Source organism: Oncorhynchus mykiss, chromosome 15, assembly GCF_057628025.1.
Source record: "Oncorhynchus mykiss isolate SJ-2025 chromosome 15, ASM5762802v1, whole genome shotgun sequence".
Taxonomy (NCBI): Eukaryota; Metazoa; Chordata; class Actinopteri; order Salmoniformes; family Salmonidae; genus Oncorhynchus; species Oncorhynchus mykiss.
Genome location: NC_143036.1, coordinates 17,798,895 through 17,819,780, shown reverse-complemented (window position 1 = coordinate 17,819,780; position 20,886 = coordinate 17,798,895). Strand labels below are relative to the sequence as shown.

General features: G+C 41.8%; 1 pseudogene; it reads right to left on the bottom strand.

The window, feature by feature from the left end:
• Nucleotides 1-19,700: 19,700 nt before the first annotated feature.
• Nucleotides 19,701-20,695, bottom strand: LOC149977409 (uncharacterized; annotated as a pseudogene).
• Nucleotides 20,696-20,886: the final 191 nt, after the last annotated feature.

The window sequence follows — 20,886 nt, the reverse complement described above, 5'->3', positions numbered from 1 at the left end:
TAGTAGTTACTATCTTGTCTCATCGCTGCTAGTGGGGGGGGGGGCTCGGGAGAGACGAAGTTCGAAAGCCATGCGTCCTCCGAAACACAACCCAACCAAGCCGCACTGCTTCTTAACACAGTGCGCATTCAACCCGGAAGCCAGCCGCACCAATGTGTTGGAGGAAACACTGTGCACCTGGCGACCTGGATAACGTGCACTGCGCCCGGCCGGCAACAGGAGTTGCTAGTGCGTGATGAGACAAGGATATCCCTACCGGCCAAACCCTCCTTAACCCGGACGACACACGGCCGGCTGCGACAGAGCCTGGGCTCGAACCCAGAGTCTCTGGTGGCACAGCCTTAGACCACTGCGATTTACCACTCAATGAGATTTAAAATCTCTTTTTCAAGAGCGTCCTGGCCAAGATAGGTAGCACCAAGTCATTACAAAAATTACAGACAAACATGAAAAACGACGAAATAATCTAGTAAAAAACATAGAATTCAAAATAGTATAACAAAATCAAAAACAGCAAATTAAAAACATTGACAGGTCAGGGAATCAGTCTCAAGATCATTCATCAGTGATTTAAAAATACCAATCGGGACAGGTTCTTCCAGTTTAAAAGTATTTTGTAAGGCGTTCCAAGATGATGGCGCAGAGTACATAAAAGCCCTTTTACCAAATTCAGTTCGGACAGTTATCAGGATAAAGTCCAGCGAACGAAGAGAGTACCCACCAAATTTCTGAACAATAAAAATGCCCAAATAAAAAGGTAGTAAACCCAAAATGGCTTTGTAAATTAAAGTATACCAGTGACTGAGCCTATGAGTGACTAGAGAAGGCCAGCCAACCCTGGTATACAAAGTGCAGTGGTGCGTAAGGGTTTCGCAGTTTAAAATAAATCTCAAAGTGCAATGGTAAAGGGTGTCAATTGATCTCAAACACTGAGCAGAAGCATTCATATGAAATATCCCCATAGTCTAGTAAAGGCATAAATGTAGCTGATACTAGCCTCCTGGCTTCAATAGAAAAACAGGCCTTATTCCTAAAATAAAATCCCAATTTCAGCCTCAATTTTTTTGTAAGTTGTTGAATATGCTTTTCAAAAGAGGCTGTCATCAATTAAAATTCAAAGATATTTATATGACGTTACAACCTCAATCTCTTTGCCCTGACAGGTAGGTTCAGAGGTCTATTTCTTGCTTTAGAAAACACCATTAGTTTAGATTTGTCAGTATTGAAGATACGCTTCAATTGACACAAGGTATGTTGAACAGTATAAAAAGCAGTTTGCAAGTTCTGGAAAGCTGTTGTAAGAGACAGTAAATAACAGTATCATCAGCCTGTAATGCTCGTCAAAAGGGATAGACCAAGGCGCAGCGTGATTTGGGTTCATCATAAATATACTTGAATGTGAACCAGCAACAAAAACAGTAAAGAGAAACAAACGAATGTACAGCCTTGTAGGGCTCAAAAGCAACAATACAAAAACAAGATCCCACAAACAACAGGTGGGAAAAGGCTACCTAAATATGATCCCCAATCAGGGATAACATGATTGGGAACCATACCAGGCCAACATAGAAATACAAAAACTAGACTACACTAAGAAATAATAAACTAGAACACCCTCCCAGTCATGCCCTGACCTACTACACCATATAAAATAAAGGCTTTCTATGGTCAGGACGTGACACAGCATAATGAGGTTGCACATTTTGGACATTTTTGTCTAAATCATTGATATAAATAGTGAATAAGAGAGGACCAAGTACAGAGCCTTGGGGCACACCATTAAAAACAGACAATTTAACAGACATAAGCCCATCAAATTGAGTGCACTGAGTTATATCAGACAGATAGTTAGCAAACCATGCAACTGCATGCTCTGAAAGACCTACACTCGACAATCTCTGCATAGCATGATCAACTGTATCAAAAGCCTTAGAGAGATCAATAAAAAGTGAGACACTGCTGTTTTTTGTCAAAATGCTTTCCAATAAGCTTTCCAAGACAGACATACAGTAAATTACTGAAACATTTAATTAATTTGATTATTGTGTCCATTTCTGGAAAGTGTATTATCTAGACTTTGTAGTTGTATACAGCCCATTGCCTCCCGAGTGGTGCAGCGGTCTAAGGCACTGCATCTCAGTGCAAGAGGTGTCACTGGTTCCAATCCAGGCTGGATCACATCCGGCCGTGATTGGGAGTCCCATAGGGCGGCGCACAATTTTCCCAGCGTTGTCCGGGTTTGGCCGAGGTAGGCCATCATTGTAAATAAGAATTTGTTCTTAACTGGCTTGCCTAGTTAAATAAAGGTTAAATAATAAAAACAATTAAACTGATTGTCTTGTTTGGGATTGCCACAGAGTCAGCCAAAGTTGCAATTGTTATTCAGTTACTGTATCCAATCTCATATGGCCAATGGCATACATAATAATGGATTTGATGGTGTAAAAAACAACTGATATTCTTGTTCCATGTGATATTAATAGCAGTGGTATTCTTTATGATATAAGCTCATGTCGTGGTATCGTATTTTTCCTGATCAGCGTTCAATCCATGATAAAAGCTCAATATTAGCAAAAGTAAGAGGCCAACTTCCTGCAAGGCTTCCGCAAACCATAAATATGTTATCTTGTTCTTTAATGAATGCTCAGAAGGCATTACAATGGAACTAGGAGTTCTCTGAGTGAACTTGGCACACCCCTCCTGGTCGTTTGATCCAGAGTAAATCTGTGGGTGTCACGTGTCAATTGTACTCTCAGCAGCTTACCTGAAAAATAACCTTGTGACCCTGTTGAACACTGATAAGCAGTGTCATTACTATTTATTGCACTGCAATAATCTCCCACTGAAGTATTACAGATCAAATACAGTATCTTTCAAAATGATCATCTAGTATTACAACCAGAAGGAAATAAACTCTGGACCACCTTTACTCCACACACAGAGAAGCATACAAACCTCTCCCTCGCCCTCCATTTGGTAAATCTGACCATAATTCTAACCTCCTGATTCCTGCTTACAAGTAAAAATTAAATCAGGAAGCACCCGTGACTAGATCAATAAAAAAGTGGTCAGATGAAGCAGATGCTAAGCTATCCGGGATTTCTCCGATTGCATTGAGGAGTACATCACATCCGTCATTGGCTTCATCAATAAGTGCATCGATGACGTTGTCCCCACAGTGACCATACGTACATACCCCAACCAGAAGCCATGGATTACAGGCAACATCCACACTGAGATAAAGGCTAGAGCTGCCGGGATTCTAACCCGGAAGTTTATAAGAAATCCTGCTATGTCCTCCAACGAACCATCAAACAGGCAAAGCGTAAATACAGTACTAAGATCGAATCGTACTACACCGGCTCTGACGCTCGTCGGATGTGGCAGGGCATGCAAACCATTATTGACTACAAAGGGAAGCACAGCCGAGAGCTGCCCAGTGACACGAGCCTACCAGACGAGGCTAACTACTTCTATGCTTTCTTCGAGGCAAATAACATTGAAATATGCATGAGAGCACCAGCTGTTCTGGAAGACTGTGTGATCACGCTCTCTGTAGCCGATGTGAGTAAGACCTTTAAACAGGTCAACATTCACAAGGCCGCAGGGCCAGACAAATTACCAGGACGTGTACTGCGAGCATGCGCTGACCAACTGGCAAGTGTGTTCACTGACATTTTCAACCTCTTCCTGTCCGAGTCTATAATACCAACATGTTTTAAGCAGACCACCATAGTGCCTGTGCCCAAGAACACTAAGGTAACCTGCCTAAATGACTACCGACCCGTAGCACTCACGTCTGTAGCCATGAAGTGCTTGGAAAGACTGGTCATGGCTCACATCATCACCATTAACCCAGAAACCCTAGACAAATCAAATCAAATCAAATGTATTAATATAGCCCTTCGTACATCAGCTGATATCTCAAAGTGATGTACAGAAACCCAGCATAAAACCCCAAACAGCAAGCAATGCAGGTGTAGAAGCACGGTGGCTAGGAAAAACTACCTAGAAAGGCCAAAACCTAGGAAGAAACCTAGAGAGGAACCAGGCTATGTGGGGTGGCCAGTCCTCTTCTGGCTGTGCCGGGTGGAGATTATAACAGAACATGGCCAAGATGTTAAAATGTTCATAAATGACCAGCATGGTCGAATAATAATAAGGCAGAACAGTTGAAACTGGAGCAGCAGCACGGTCAGGTGGACTGGGGACAGCAAGGAGTCATCATGTCAGGTAGTCCTGGGGCATGGTCCTAGGGCTCAGGTCAGTTGAAACTGGAGCAGCAGCACGGCCAGGTGGACTGGGGACAGCAAGGAGTCATCATGTCAGTTAGTCCTGGGGCATGGTCCTAGGGCTCAGGTCCTCCAAGAGAGAGAAAGAAAGAGAGAAGGAGAGAATTAGAGAACGCACACTTAGATTCACACAGGACACCGAATAGGACAGGAGAAGTACTCCGGATATAACAAACTGACCCTAGCCTCACGACACATAAACTACTGCAGCATAAATACTGGAGGCTGAGACAGGAGGGGTCAGGAGACACTGTGGCCCCATCCGAGGACACCCCCGGACAGGGCCAAACAGGCAGGATATAACCCCACCCACTTTGCCAAAGCACAGCCCCCACACCACTAGAGGGATATCTTCAACCACCAACTTACCATCCTGAGACAAGGCTGAGTATAGCCCACAAAGACCTCCGCCACAGCACAACCCAAGGGGGGGGCGCCAACCCAGACAGGAAGACCACATCAGTGAATCAACCCACTCAGGTGACGCACCCCCTCCAGGGACGGCATGAGAGAGCCCCAGTAAGCCAGTGACTCAGCCCCTGTAATAGGGTTAGAGGCAGAGAATCCCAGTGGAAAGAGGGGAACCGGCCAGGCAGAGACAGCAAGGGCAGTTCGTTGCTCCAGAGCCTTTCCGTTCACCTTCCCAATCCTGGGCCAGACTACACTCAATCATATCACCCACTGAAGAGATGAGTCTTCAGTAAAGACATGGGTAGGCAGACCGTTCCATAAAAATGGAGCTCAATAGGAGAAAGCCCTGCCTCCAGCTGTTTGCTTAGAAGTTCTAGGGACAATTAGGAGGCCTGCGTCTTGTGACCGTAGTGTACGTGTAGTTATGTACGGCAGGACCAAATCAGAGAGATAGGTAGGAGCAAGCCCATGTAATGCTTTGTAGGTTAGCAGTAAAACCTTGAAATCAGCCCTTGCTTTGACAGGAAGCCAGTGTAGAGAGGCTAGCACTGGAGTAATATGATCATTTTTTTTGGTTCTAGTCAGGATTCTAGCAGCCGTATTTAGCACTAACTGAAGTTTATTTAGTGCTTTATCCGGGTAGCCGGAAAGTAGAGCATTGCAGTAGTCTAACCTAGAAGTGACAAAAGCATGGATTAATTTTTCTGCATAATTTTTTGGACAGAAAGTTTCTGATTTTTGCAATGTTACGTAGATGGAAAAAAGCTGTCCTTGAAATGGTCTTGATATGTTCTTCAAAAGAGAGATCAGGGTCCAGAGTAAGACTTCCAGTTTGGTGTGGCGCCATTTCCGTTCCAATTTTCTGGAAACTTGCTTCAGAGCTCGGGTATTTTCTGTGTACCAGGGAGCTAGTTTCTTATGAGAAATGTTTTTAGTTTTTAGGGGTGCAACTGCATCTAGGGTATTGCGCAAGTTTAAATTGAGTTCCTCAGTTAGGTGGTTAACTGATTTTTGTCCTCTGGCGTCCTTGGGTAGACAGAGGGAATCTGGAAGGACATCAAGGAATCTTTGTGTTGTCTGTGAATTTATAGCACGACTTTTGATGTTCCTTGGTTGGGGTCTGAGCAGATTATTTGTTGCAATTGCAAACGTAATAAAATGGTGGTCCGATAGTCCAGGATTATGAGGAAAAACATTAAGATCCACAACATTTATTCCATGGGACAAAACTAGGTCCAGCGTATGACTGTGACAGTGAGTGGGTCCAGAGACATGTTGGACAAAACCCACTGAGTCGATGATGGCTCCGAAAGTCTTTTGGAGTGGGTCTGTGGACTTTTCCATGTGAATATTAAAGTCACCAAAGATTATAATATTATCTGCTATGACTACAAGGTCCGATAGGAATTCAGGGAACTCCGTGAGGAAAGCTGTATATGGCCCAGGAGGCCTGTAAACAGTAGCTATAAAAAGTGATTGAGTAGGCTGCATAGATTTCATGACTAGAAGCTCAAAAGACGAAAACGTCATTTTTTTTTTTTGTAAATTGAAATTTGCTATCGTAAATGCTAGCAACACCTCCGCCTTTGCCGGATGCACGGGGGATATGGTCACTAGTGTAGCCAGGAGGTGAGGCCTCATTTAACACAGTAAATTCATCAGGCTTAAGCCATGTTTCAGTCAGGCCAATCACATCAAGATTATGATCAGTGATTAGTTAATTGACTATAATTGCCTTTGAAGTAAGGGATCTAACATTAAGTAGCCCTATTTTGAGATGTGAGGTATCATGATCTCTTTCAATAATGACAGGAATGGAGGTGGTCTTTATCCTAGTGAGATTGCTAAGGCGAACAACGCCATGTTTAGTTTTGCCGAGCTGACTACACTGACTGTGCTAGTGGCAGACTCCACTATGCTGGCAGGCTGGCTAACAGCCTGCTGCCTGGCCTGCACCCTATTTCATTGTGGAGCTAGAGGAGTTAGAGCCCTGTCTATGTTGGTAGATAAAATGACAGCACCCCTCCAGCTAGGATGGAGTCCGTCACTCCTCAGCAGGTCAGGCTTGGTCCTGTTTGTGGGTGAGTCCCAGAAAGAGGGCCAATTATCTACAAATTCTATCTTTTGGGAGGGGCAGAAAACAGTTTTCAACCAGCGATTGAGTTGTGAGACTCTGCTGTAGAGCTCATCACTCCCCCTAACTGTGAGGGGGCCAGAGACAATTACTCGATGCCGACACATCTTTCTAGCTGATTTACACGCAGAAGCTATGTTGCGCTTGGTGATCTCTGACTGTTTCATCCTAACATCGTTGGTGCCGACGTGGATAACAATATCTCTATACTCTCTACACTCGCCAGTTTTAGCTTTAGCCAGCACCATCTTCAGATTTGCCTTAACGTCGGTAGCCCTGCCCCCCGGTAAACAGTGTATGATCGCTGGATGATTCGTTTTAATCCGACCCGCTGCTTAATGGGGAAAACCGGTTGAAAGTTTCTGTTGGCTGAATGAGCGACACCGGTTGAGCGTTCCTACAGCATTTCCTTCCAGAAACCGTGAGAAAGTTGTCCGGCTGCGGGGACTGTGCCAGGGGATTTATACTACTATCTGTACTTACTGGTGGCACAGACGCTGTTTCATCCTTTCCTACACTGAAATTACCCTTGCCTAACGATTGCGTCTGAAGCTGGGCTTGCAGCCCAGCTATCCTCGCCTAAAGGCGAGTACAGCGACTGCAATTAGAACCCACTACAATTTGCATATCGTTCTAACAGATGCACAGATGATGCAATCTCTATTGCACTCCACACTGCCCTTTCCCTCCTGGACAAAAGGAACACCAATGTGATAATGATGTTCATTGACTACAGCTCAGCGTTCAACACCATAGTGCCTTCAAAGCTCATCAATAAGCTTAGGACCCTGGGACTAAAGACCTCCCACTGCAACTGGATCCTGGACTTCCTGACGGGCTGCCCCCAGGTGGTCAGGGTAGGTAACAATACATCCGCCACTCTGATCCTCAACACTGGAGCCCCTTAGGGGTACGTGCTCAGTCCCCTCCTGTACTCCCTGTTCACTCATGACTACACGGCCAGGTTTGACTCCAACACCATCATTAAGTTTGCCGATTACACAACAGTGGTAGGCCTGATCACCAACAACGACGAGAAAGCTTATAGGGAGGAAGTCAGAGACCTGGCCATGTGGTGCCAGGACAACAACCTCTCCCTCAATGTGATCAAGACAAAGGAGATGATTGTGGACTACAGGAAAAACAGGACTGAGCATGCCTCCCCATTCTCATCAATGGGGGTGTAGTGGAGCAGGTTGAGAGCTTCAAGTTCCTTAGTGTCCACATCACCAACAAACTAACGTGTTCCAAGCACAGCAAGACAGTCGTGAAGAGGGCACGACAAAACCTATTCCCCATCAGGAGACTGAAAAGATTTGGCATGGGTCCTAAGATCCTCAAAAGGTTCTACAGCTGCACCATCGAGAGCATCGCTGCCTGGTATGACAACTGCTCGGCTTCCGACTGCTAGTCGCTAGAGGGTAGTGCGAACGGCCCAGTACATCACTGGGGCCAAGCTTCCTGCCATCCAGGACCTCTATACCTCTATTGACTCTGTACCGACACCCCCCTGCATATAGTCTCCCTATTGTTATTTTCCTCCTGCTCTTTAATTACTTGTTACTTTTATTTCTTATTCTTATTCGTATTTTTTAAACTGCATTGTTGGTTAGGGGCCTGTAAGTAAGCATTTCACTGTAAGGTGTCTACACCTATTCGGTGCATGTGACTGATAACATTTGATTTGATTTGAGCATGGTTTTTGACAAAGGAGTTCCACCATCAGTGTGATATGTACTGTGAAAAACAGGAATCGCTATCCCTGATGAAGTCTCTCCTTGGCAGCTTATTACATAGAAAAGTCTATCTGAAGTCACATGGTGGATGGAAAGTGCAGAGGGAAGCTGAGGCGTGATGCGAGTCAAGAGGGATGTAGCCCTGGCCAGTGAGCAAAGTGTCAAACTGCACTTTGTCTATCCTGTAAAACTCAGTGGACAGAACAATGTGGGGAGTTATTCAACATTGGAGGGTGGCTGTTTCAGTATAAGTGTTACAAGTGTCCCTCATCACTTGATACCTGACTAAAGAACAGCCATTTGGAGTCAGTTGAGCATTTGCTACGCTACCTCCTGGCATACCTTGGAGAAACTTTGAGTATACTGTAGCAGTCTAAAGCTGCCGACCAGGCTGCACAGAGACATAACATTATATGCTTTAAAATGAGACATTTTTCCTGTCAGCTTTAAGTAAAATGTTACCAAAGTTGTTCCATTATTTTGTTTCCCCTTCCCTCCCTGCCCACCTTTTTCAGGCCTGTCTTAATATTCCTCTATGCCTATTAGAGGTGTGGATGCTCCAGTCCAGAGAGACTCATTACTGAAGGGAGTGTCTGGGTGGATGTCACCCCAGGGATGGAGCTCATCTAATTAGAATTAGGGCATAATCACACCCTACCGACATACTGTTACCCTGAACACTGAGGGGGGAAATGTAAATTGAGGCCAATGGATTTCCATAGAGTCAAACTAGAGTAATGTACATAAATCTAGCATAAACAGTTCATAAATCAGGAGTGTACAGTAGCTGGAAATTCAGACATGGGTCCATATCCGGAAAGGGAAATGAGTGATTTCTTTGTTTGAATAATTGATTACATTTTATCCATATTTTCTTTGCTTAGTTGTCAAGTTGTTGTGATGACAAATTCATTAATGCAAAATCCCCAGTAATACATGCAGGCACTGCTCAACAAAAATAGGACATCACTGGTTGGCTGCGCTCACCACATATCCCACTGGGCAAAAACTGGTTGAATCAACGTTGTTCGTCATTTATTTTTTATTTTTTATATGTGATGACTTGGAAAACTGATTGGATTTGAAAAAAGTCATCAACGTCAGGGCATTTCGTATTTTTTCGCCAAACCTTTAACCTAATGTAAATCAAAACTAGATGTTGAAATGACGTCTGTGCCCATTGGGATGATGCCGTCAGAAGTTTGAAATGGCAGCTATTATAACATGTCATTACAGATCATAGCATTGATATACAGTATCTGACATACCAACAGCTGACTTAGTTTTAAAGAGAGTATGTTTGTGTGTGTGTGTGTGTGTGTGTGTGTGTGTGTGTGTGTGTGTGTGTGTGTGTGTGTGTGTGTGTGTGTGTGTGTGTGTGTGTGTGTGTAGCGATTAGTCTGTCATATCTTCCCTCCTCCCACACCAATAAAACTGGTTATTATGATGATCATAAATTCCCTTACATCAGCAGAAATGCTGTTGGTAGCAGAGCAATTACACTAGGCTCGGCTAAAAACTCAAACTCAGCAGAATGTTCATTGTTTTAATACAGACACATTGTGGGGCTTAGAAAAACAGCTGTCCCAAAAGCTCATGAATATCTTTACATGAATGTATGCATACAAGGCTCAGGCTGCCACATGAGTATTATTTGCATAATATGTAATTATGCAAATTCACGTGGATGTTAGAGGGCGTTACTGAAGAATGTGTTTGTTTGATATGATTGTTTTTTGCTTTTCGTATTTTTGTTTGTTTTTCATGTATTGTGTAATTGATGTGTATACTGTATACAGTATATATGTATTGTGCAATTGATGTGTATAGTGTATACTGTATATCTGTATTGTGCAATTGATGTGTATACTGTATACAGTTTATATGTATTGTGTAATTGATGTATGTATATACTGTATTCAGTATACATGTATAGTGTAATTATTGTTTGTTCATGTGTTCATGCAGGGCTCATATGTGAAAGAGACAGCATGCTTAAATAAAGGTTAAATAAATAAATGCATGACAGAGTGAGACGTTCAGATAAGACTTAAACGTGCCATAACAATAATATATACTGTTAGGTAATGATTTGCATTGAAAACCTCTTAAAGCTAGGCCCCTTTTTTCTCCACTTCCTGTCTGAATGGCGTGCACAAAGTAGACTGCCTGTAGCTTAGGCCCTGAAGCCAGGATATGCATATCATTGGTACCATTGGAAAGAAAACACTTTGAATTTGTAGAAATGTTAAAATAATGTATGAGAATATAACACAATAGATGTGATAGGAGAAAATCCAAAGAAAAACCAACCAGACATTTTTGTTTTGTAGAGACCATCCTCTTAGAAATGCAAGGTCATGTTGAAAATTATCTAACTTCAAAAATGAATAAGAAATAGCAGTTTTAGCAGAAGGACACGGTCTTGGAAATTCGTGTTTGCGCACGCCATGAAGACATTACGCACCTGCTAAAATCGGTTTTCAATTGAACATTCTTCTTTCCATAAGAAATATTATAGTTTGATTACATTTTAGGGTGTCTGAGGAGTAATTGGAAACGTATTTTGACTTGTTGAAACAAAGTTTAGGGGTAGATTTTTGGATTCCTTTCTCTGTAAATTGAAAGGGAGATTGATGGCGCCAACTAAACAGACTTTTTGGGATATAAAGTAGGATTTAATCTAACAAAACGACGCTACATGTTATAGCTGGGACCCTTAGGATGACAAATCAGAGGAGGATTATCAAAAAGGAAGTGAATATTTAATCGTTATATGTGAATGTATGAAACCTGTGCCGGTGGAAAAACATTTTTATGTGGGGTGCCGTCCTCAAACAATCGCATGGCATGTTTTCAATGTAATATCTACTGTAAATTGGACAGTTCAGTTAGATTAACAAGAATTTAAGCTTTCAGCCGATATAAGATATGATTTATATGTACATAAAATGTATATGTACATAAATGTTTAAAATCCATAATATTTCTGATTATTTATTTGAATTGCGTGCACTCCAGTTTCACAGGAAGTTGTCCCGGTAGTGGGACTCCTATCCCTATTAAGTAGCCTATAGCAATATTTACACTCCCCTCCTAATGTATTTGGACAGTGAAGCTAAAATGTTTAATATGTCTCTATACTCCAGCAAATGCTTCATATGAGGCGACAGAACAGAATGTTATCTTTTATTTTAGGGTATTTTCATACATTTATGTTTTACCGTTTACAAATGAAAGCACTCTATGGACCAAGGTGATATTCTATATTGTTGCCTCATATGAAACATTTTATCTTAAATCCAAAATTGTCACGTCCTGACCTTAGTTCCTTTTTTATGTCTCTGGTTTAGTTTGGTCAGGGCGTGAGTTGGGGTGGGCATTCTATGATGTGTATTCTACGTTTTGTATTTCTGCATTTGGCCTGGTATGGTTCCCAATCAGAGGCAGCTGTCGATCGTTGTCTCTGATTGAGAACCATACTTAGGCAGCCTGTTTTCCCACTATGATTTGTGGGTAGTTGTTTTCTGTGTCTGTGTTTTACCATACAAAACTGTTTTGGTTTTCATTTATTTCTCTTGTTCTTTTGTATTCAGTGTTCGGTTATTTCATTAAAATATCAAGGACACGTACCACGCTGCATTTTGGACCGATCCTTCTTACTCCTCCTCAGAAGAGGAGGAAAACCGTTACAAAAATGCTTGAGTATAGAGCCAAACGTAACATTTTTGCTTTACTGGGTTTCATTTTGACAACCTATACAGATTAATCTACAGTACATTGTGAATACAGTGTGGTCTTACATACATTTGCTCATCAGACGCTTTTGTTCAGAATGGGTCTGTGTAAGAAATGTATTCATGTTTAGCAGGTATTTGTTAAGTGCATGTGAGTAAAGATCATTGTTTTCATTAAAGAAGTTTCCATCAATAATGTGAATGCAAAATTTACAGATTAGATAACGGTTCCCATTTTAACACAGGATTTCATTCATTGGAAATTTGTCCTGTTTCAGTGCTTAAACTATCTGATGTAATGATTTCAGTAACTGTCACACACTGATCTGTTTCACCTGTCCTCGCTATTGTCTCCACCCGCTCCAGGTGTTTTCCCCAGTGTATTTATCCCTGTGTTTCCTGTCTCTCTGTGCCAGTGTATTTATCCCTGTGTTTCCTGTCTCTCTGTGCCAGTTCGGCTTGTATGTCCAAGCCTACCAGCATTTTTCCCGTTTTCCTGCTTTGCCTTTTCTCCTTTTGGTAGTCCTCCCGGTTTTGACCCTTGCCTGTTCTGGACTCTGTACCCGTCTGCCTGACCATTCTGTCTGCCCTGACCTCGAGCCTGCCTGCCACTCTGTACCTCCTGGACTCTGATCTGGTTATGACCTTTTGCCTGTCCACGACCATTCTCTCGCCTACTCCCTTTGGATTCATTAAACATCTTAAACTCCAACCATCTGCCTCCTGTATCTGCATTTGGGTCTCACCTAGTGTCACGATAGTAACACTTTATTTAAAAGGTTTGAAATAAACCATTTATAAGGCATTTATGAAGTGTGTGTTCACCATTTATTATTCGTTACTCCCACATTACTGAACAATTTACTTATCATTAGTTAAGTATTTTTGCAGTCCCTAAATGTAGTGCTATACATACTTTATAAATACTTCATAAATGTTTTGTGTAACCAGTATAATTTCTCACAAAAATATTGGCATGCCATTGGTAGACATGCCTGCAGTACCTGGTAAAGAATAAGCACACAACACAGGATGTTTAAGGAAATGGATATACAGTACATTCAGAAATTATTCACATCCCTTGACTTTTTCAAAATGTTGTTGTGTTGCAGCCTGAATTGGATTAAATATTTTTTTTTCACACAATATACCGTAATGTCAAAGTGGAATTATGTTTACAAATTAATACAAAATGAAAATCTGAAATGTCTTGTGTCAACAAGTATTCAACCCCTTTGCCATGGCAAGCCTAAATAAGTTCAGTCACATAAGTGTGCAATAATAGTGTTTAACATGATTTTTGAATGACTACCTCATCTATGTACCACACACATACAATTATCTATAAGGTCCCTCAGTCAAGCGGTGAATTTCAAACACAGATTCAACCACAAAGACCAGGGAGGTTTTCCAATGCCTCATAAAGAAGGGCACCTATTGGTAGATGGGTAAAAATATAAAAAGCAGTATGATTATAATCATTAAGGACTGGGGAGTTTGTCCGGATAAAAAGCACAGGCAAAATCTTAGAAAACCTGGTTCAGTCTGCTTTAGACCAGACACTGGGAGGCTAATTCACCTTTCAGCAGGACTATAACCTAAAACACAAGGCCAAATATAAACTTGAATTGCTAAACAAGAAGACAGTGAATGTTCCTGAGTGGCCGAGTTCGATTTTCAAGCAGATTTCAGTCAAAACTCTATGGCAAGACCTGAAAATGATTGTCTAGCATTGATCAACAACCAATTTGGCCGAGCTTGAAGAATTTTGAAAATAATAATGGACAAATGTTGCACAATCCAGGTGTGGAACGCTCTTAAAGACTTACCTAGAAAGACTCACAACTGTGATCGCTGCCAAAGTTGATTCTAACATGTATTGACTCAGGGGGTTGAATATTGATCCAATCAAGATATATTAGTGCTTTATTTTTTGTTTAGTTTTTTTGCAGAGATCGTTGACAAAATGAATACAATTAAATCCATTTTAATCCCACTTTGTAACACAACCGAATGTGGAATAATTCAAGAGGTGTGAATTATTTCTGAAGGCACGGTACTGGTGTGAATAACTAGCTTTCTAACATTTACAAATGTGGGGGTAATGATAAATAAATGGTGAACGAACAGTTTATAAATGTCTTATGAATGGTTCATTGTAGACCCTTCAAATAAAGTGTTACTGTACCATGATTTATCCTTAGATGTACCATAATTGAAGTGATCGATTTAGGCTCCCAGTATGATGCATCAGTGTCCGACGGAAGCTCCCCTCACAAATTCCGACTCAGGTTAAGGGCCAATCCGCAGTTGAAACAATAACTGGACTGGGGAAAATGTTATCACTCTCAAATTTATAGACAGAGCTATGGATGCAAGGACCATCCATGACATCAAAATTAGAGTTTTAACCGTGTTTCGGGACTAATAATAATAATACATTTTATTTTAAAAGCTTTTCACAACACCCAAAGTCACTTTAATTACACAAGAAAATCAGCAGGACAAGAAGCAATAAAATAAAATGTTAAATGAGTAAGTACAGTGCATTTGGAAAGTATCCCTTTTTCCACATTTTGTTACGCTACAGCCTTATTCTAAAATTGATTAAATAAAAAATGTTCCTCATCAATCTACACACAAAGTGAAAACAGAAATACCGTATTTACATAAGTATTCAGACCCTTTGCTATGAGACTCACAATTGAGCTCAGGTGCATCCTGTTTCCATTGATCATCCTTGAGATGTTTCTTCAACTTGATTGGAGTCCACTTGGAGTCCAATTCAATTGATTGGACAAAGGCACACACCTGTCTATATAAGGTCCCTCAGTGCATTTCAGAGTAAAAACCAAGCCATGTGCTTCGGGACAGGATTGTGTCGAGGCACAGATCTGGGGAAGGGTACCAAACAATTTCTGCAGCATTGAAGGTCCCTAAGAACACAATGGCCTCCATCATTCTTAAATGGAAGAAGTTTGGAACCACCAAGGCTCCCTAGAGCTTGCCGCCCGGGCCAACCTGAGCAATCGGGGGAGAAGGGTCTGACCAAGAACCCGACAACCATCTCTGCAGCCCTCCACCAATCAGGCCTTTATGGTAGAGTGGCCAGACGGAAGCCACTCCTCAGTAGAAGACAACATGACAGCCCACTTGGAGTTTTCCAAAAGGCACCGAAGGACTCTCAGACCATGAGAAACAAGATTCTCTGGTCTGATGAAAACAAGATTGAACTCTTTCGCCTGAATGTCAAGCGTCACGTCTGGAGTAAAGCTGGCACCATCTCTACAGTGAAACATGGTGGTGGCAGTATCATGCTGTAGGGATGTTTTTTAGTTGCAGGGACTGGGAGACTAGTCAGGATCGAGGCAGAGATGAACGTAGCAAAGTACAGAGAGATCCTTGATGAAAACCTGCTCCTTGAGTGGCCCAGTCAGAGCCCGGACTTGAACCCGATCAAACTTCTCAGGAGAGACCTGAAAATTGCTGTGCAGCAACGCTCCCCATCCAACCTGACAGAGCTTGAGAGGATCTGCAGAGAAGAATGGGAGAAACTCCCCAAATACAGGTGTGCCAAGCTTGTAGCAATATACCCAAGAAGACTCAAGGCTGTAATCCCTGCCAAAGGTGCTTCAACAAAGTACTGAGTAAAGGGTCTGAAAACTTCTTTAAATGTGATATTTAAATCTTTAATACTTTTGCAAAAATGTCTAAAAACCTGTTTTTCTTTGTCATTATGAGGTAGATTGATGAGGGGGAAAACTATTTAATCAATTTTAGAATAAGGCTGTAACGTAATAAATGTGGAAAAAGTACTACAGTATATGCACTGTATATAAAAGTACAATAAACATGACGACAGATTTACCATGGAGAACACTAAACATAAGGTTAGACTAACCCTAGAGAACACTAAACAGGATAACAGACTAACCAGGGAAAACACTAAACAGGATAACAGACTAACCAGGGAGAACACTGAACATGATGACAGACTAACACTGGAGAACACTAAACATAAGGTTAGACTAACCCTGGAGAACACTAAACATGATGACAGACCAAACCATGGAGAACACTAAGCATGATAACAGACTAACCAGGGAGAACACTAAACAAGTTAATAGTGTTAAGTGTGCTCCCTCTCCGGTCTCTAGGTCACCAGGCTGCTCGTTATGGCGCCTACCAGTCACCATCGTTATCCGCACATGCGTGTCGCCAGACTCACCTGGACTCCATCACTTCCCTGATTACCCTCCCTATATATGTCACTCCCCTTGGTTCCTTCCCCGGGTTTCTGTTTCTTGTCTGTGTGCTGTTAGTGTTTCTTGTTTTGTATTATGTTCTGTTTATTAAAACACTCACTCCCTGAACTTGCTTCCCGACTCTCAGCGCACATCGTTACAAACAGACTATCCATGGAGAACACTAAACATGATGACAGACTAACCAGGGTAGTGAACTAGACAGAGAATAAGACAACAGAAAATCTGGGTAAGCCTGTGTGAAGAGGTGTGTCTTTAGTGTGGATATGTGTATAGATTGTGAGGTTCTGACATGGAGAGGGAGGGAGTTCCAGAGTTGGAGTGCTGCCCTGCTAAAATCCGGTCTCCCATGATGCAGAGCCTGGTGCAAGGGATTGTGATGCCAGTGTCAGAGAAGCGCAGTGAAAAGGTGGGAGTGTATTGGTGCAGGAGTGCTGCACGGTGTTTGTTTACATTTACATTGCTTACAAATATTGGAGTAAAACAAGCTTGTATTTTGGGTTCTGATGGTGTACGACAGTTGAACTAAGCACCTGAGGTGTTTCTAAATTATATTCTTCAAGAATCAATGGGTATACAGTTGTCATGACGCTAGCCCTTTCAGTGAATTGGGTAGCAGAGATGTGAACAACCCCCAGTTTTACGACTTTACAACTACGTTGTGAATTCCTTGCAGAGACTCTTGTCTCCCTGACCATGCCGTATGGGAGAGAGAGGGTCACAGTAGAACAAAGGAACTCTCCCGCCAAATTCTACTTCTTCTAAAGAAGAAGTGCATACTAAACTAGCAAATATCAGACTGCAGCTGAACATAAGCGCTAATCTAGAACGAGAACACTGACCGACGAGGAAGTATCTCCATAGTGAGATGAACCTCTCAGACCATGTGATCCTCTCACATGACGACCCGGAAAAATCTACAAAGGACAATGGTGACCTCGACTGGGCAAACCAGAGCCTCACATCACCAACTCAACTATCGAAGCCAGCTTCACGTAAATACAATGCATTGCTTTTCCGAATGAGCGATCGTTAGTGGCATATGTATTTATGTGAGAATAGCTTTCCAGGTCCGATAGAGACCCATGTTCCTTAGTCTTCCTTCCAAACCCCCTTTCTCTTCTCTCTGAATCTATCGTGTTATAACCAAACTGTTTATGTTTAGTCCACTAGGGACGGTATTTACTGTATAATGTTATTATGTATGGTATATTCTGTAATTTTTTAATTAGTAAGGAAATAAATAATTGAGCCAATTTGTGTATGGACGATTCATAAGTAAAGGCTGGGTTCATGCAGATAACCAAACATTTTACGATGTTCAGATGAGACTGATATTAGGTAAAGAATAATTAATGACTGTTGGACTGCTATTTATATAAAAGATCTTCAGATCTTTGAGAGTGGATTCGGGAGATAGCCGCTCTATATAAACGAATGCTTCCGTGGTGCCCCGGGTTATTAATGGTTTAATTGTTGCATGGTTTAATTCAATCACGTAATCAATTAAATGTTAGGTAATCGATTTGAGAATAGCATGTCATCTCTTTTAACCATAGTAGAGTCACGACACAGTATAACATGAATATGCAAGTTTTAAAATAAATTTAGCAATTGTAGATTGCTCCTTTAAAACGCACTGTTTTTGCCTGGATATTGATCAACACCAAGATCATGTGCCTCAGGCATGAGATTGTAGGAGTTCACACACACACACACACACACACACACACACACACACACACACACACACACACACACACACACACACACACACACACACACACACACACTTCCCTTGTTGACTGTCAGGGATTTCAGTTTTATTGACTTGATTTATTTGCATATCATTATTTTCAGGGTATAATTGCATACAGTACATCATGAAGTAAAGGGATATGTGTTGTGCGCGGCCGTGAGGGGAACTTAATAAGAGGCCTGAACCAACATATGCTAGTGATATGATAGTGTGGTTTTGAGATTTGTCTTACAGTTTTTTACAATCACTTTGGCACTAATTTCAGAACCTTGTGGTCATTTTTCAAAACTCTAGACACAAAACTCAATGGTCATCACTTGTAACACAGGCTGTCCAACATTCAATTGTGCATTAATTTCTTTAAAGAAACCTTGCACTTGCAGAATCATTGGTTCAAAACTAATTTATCATGAAATACCATAGAAACATTAATTTGGATCACCCACACACAAGATACCAATAGTTTCACTGTGTAGTTGTTTGTACAATCATTAAATATGGTAGTACAAAATATGTGATACATGTTTCATAATGGTACTACACATACATACATCACTGTAAAAGGACTAGTAGAGAGTATACTACAGACACAGTGGAATCATTGGTGTGGTAGGTAGCCTAGTGGTTAGAGCGTTGGGCCAGTAACTGAAAGGTTGCTAGATTGAATCCCTGAGCTGACAAGGTAAAAATCTGTCGTTCTGCCCCTGAACAAGGCAGTTAACCCACTTTTCCAAGGCCATCATTGTAAATAAGAATGTGTTCTTAACTGACTTGCCTAGTTAAATAAATTGAATGAAATCTGAAAGTTATTGATAAAAATCACACTTTTTTTATCAAATCAAAAATAATTTGCTACAAAAAATTAAAAAAACTACAGTAAAATATAAACTGCAGTGTTCCTCATCTGGCTTACTGTAAAAAGCAAAACAAAGGATTGATTACTGTACTTCTATATTTCCAGCAACCCTGTCTTCTGGATTTGGGTTCTCATCCACATCAGAATGGATGGATGTTTTCATTGGCCAAACATCTGGGGAAGAATCTTCGGGCATGGCAGAATCCAGGCCTGACACTGGTCTGCCGTGATGTCATTGCATGTGTCATCCATGACCTAGAGAAAAGTGGCTTGTTCGTGAGGGCTCCTATCATATACTTCTACCTCCATGTGGAGAAAAATTCCTCAATCGGGTTAAGGAAAGGAGAGTATGGAGTAAGTACAGGGTGGTAAATTGTGGATGGGCCTGAAACCATGCTTGCAACATTTGAGCATTGTGGAACCTGACATTATCCCACACAATGACATAGGTCACACCATCAGCTCTACAGACCTGATTTAGCTCAGAGGAAGGTTACAAGGAGAGCAGCATTATATGATCTAATACGAGGTCTGTGTCCCAACACACCATCTTCAGATATGGTGATGTTGACCCCACATTGTCCAGGTACTTGGATGGTTGCCCACTGGTCATTGAAATTCCTACCTCTCCTCCTTGTCTTGGCCAGGTTGAAGCCTGCCTCATTCAAAAAGAGGAATTTGTGACGCTTTTTTTCAGCATCCAGCTCCATCACTTTGGAAAGAGAATTACTGATTACAATGATGTAGAACTTTTGGGTAATTTTTCACAACAGGTATCTTGAAACTGAACATACCTGAACATAATCAGTCCTCAGTTGCTTGACTCTGTCTGCATTTCTTTCAGAAGGCACTTGGGATAGCTGTTTGAGAGACACCTGGTGCCATTTCAGCATGTGTACAATAGTCGGCAAACTTATGGCTTCCACATTGTTGAACATGTCTTCATGGCCAAGATGTGCTGACGAATTTCTGTAAGGCGAATGTAATTTCTGGCCCGAACCAAATTGACCACAGCCCGCTCTTGTTGGTCAGTCCGAATTTAGCCTCTGCCTTCCCTATTTTGCCTTGTCTCAATTCTGCAGGGAAAATTACAGTAAGAACACATTTAATCACATCATCTACCCTGTGACAATTGAGAGTAGCCTAATGTGCATGCTGAAGACTTACCGGTTCTCATTGCGGAAAGTTCTGATGATTGAGGCCAAGGTTGATCTTCTGAGGTTTGGTTGAATCATTGTTGAATCACTGCCTCAGTCATTGTCATGCCATGATTTTACGACATGGTCTACAACTATTGCTCGGATTTCATTGGACACTCTTTGCTGTTGCTGCCGCTGTCTTGGTCCGTTGCCTTGTCCTCTATCACGTTCCCCCACACCTCTCAAACGAGGCTCACGATCACCTCTCAGAAGTGGTGCTTGTCCCCTGCCCTTCCATTGACCACCACATCTTCCTCCTCCCACTGCTTGACCTCTATTGTGAACTGGATCACCTGCCGGCTCCATGTTATCGCTATGTTGTTGTAGGTGGATACCACTCATTTCACTATATACTCGTACCACAATGTGAAATCAATCATCAGTAACCAGTTGGCAGTATTGGAAAAGCAATTACAAGGGTCTGCATACATACACCTGGCCACTTTATTAGGTACATCTGCACGTTAACGCAAATAGTCAGCTCCTTCAAACAGAGA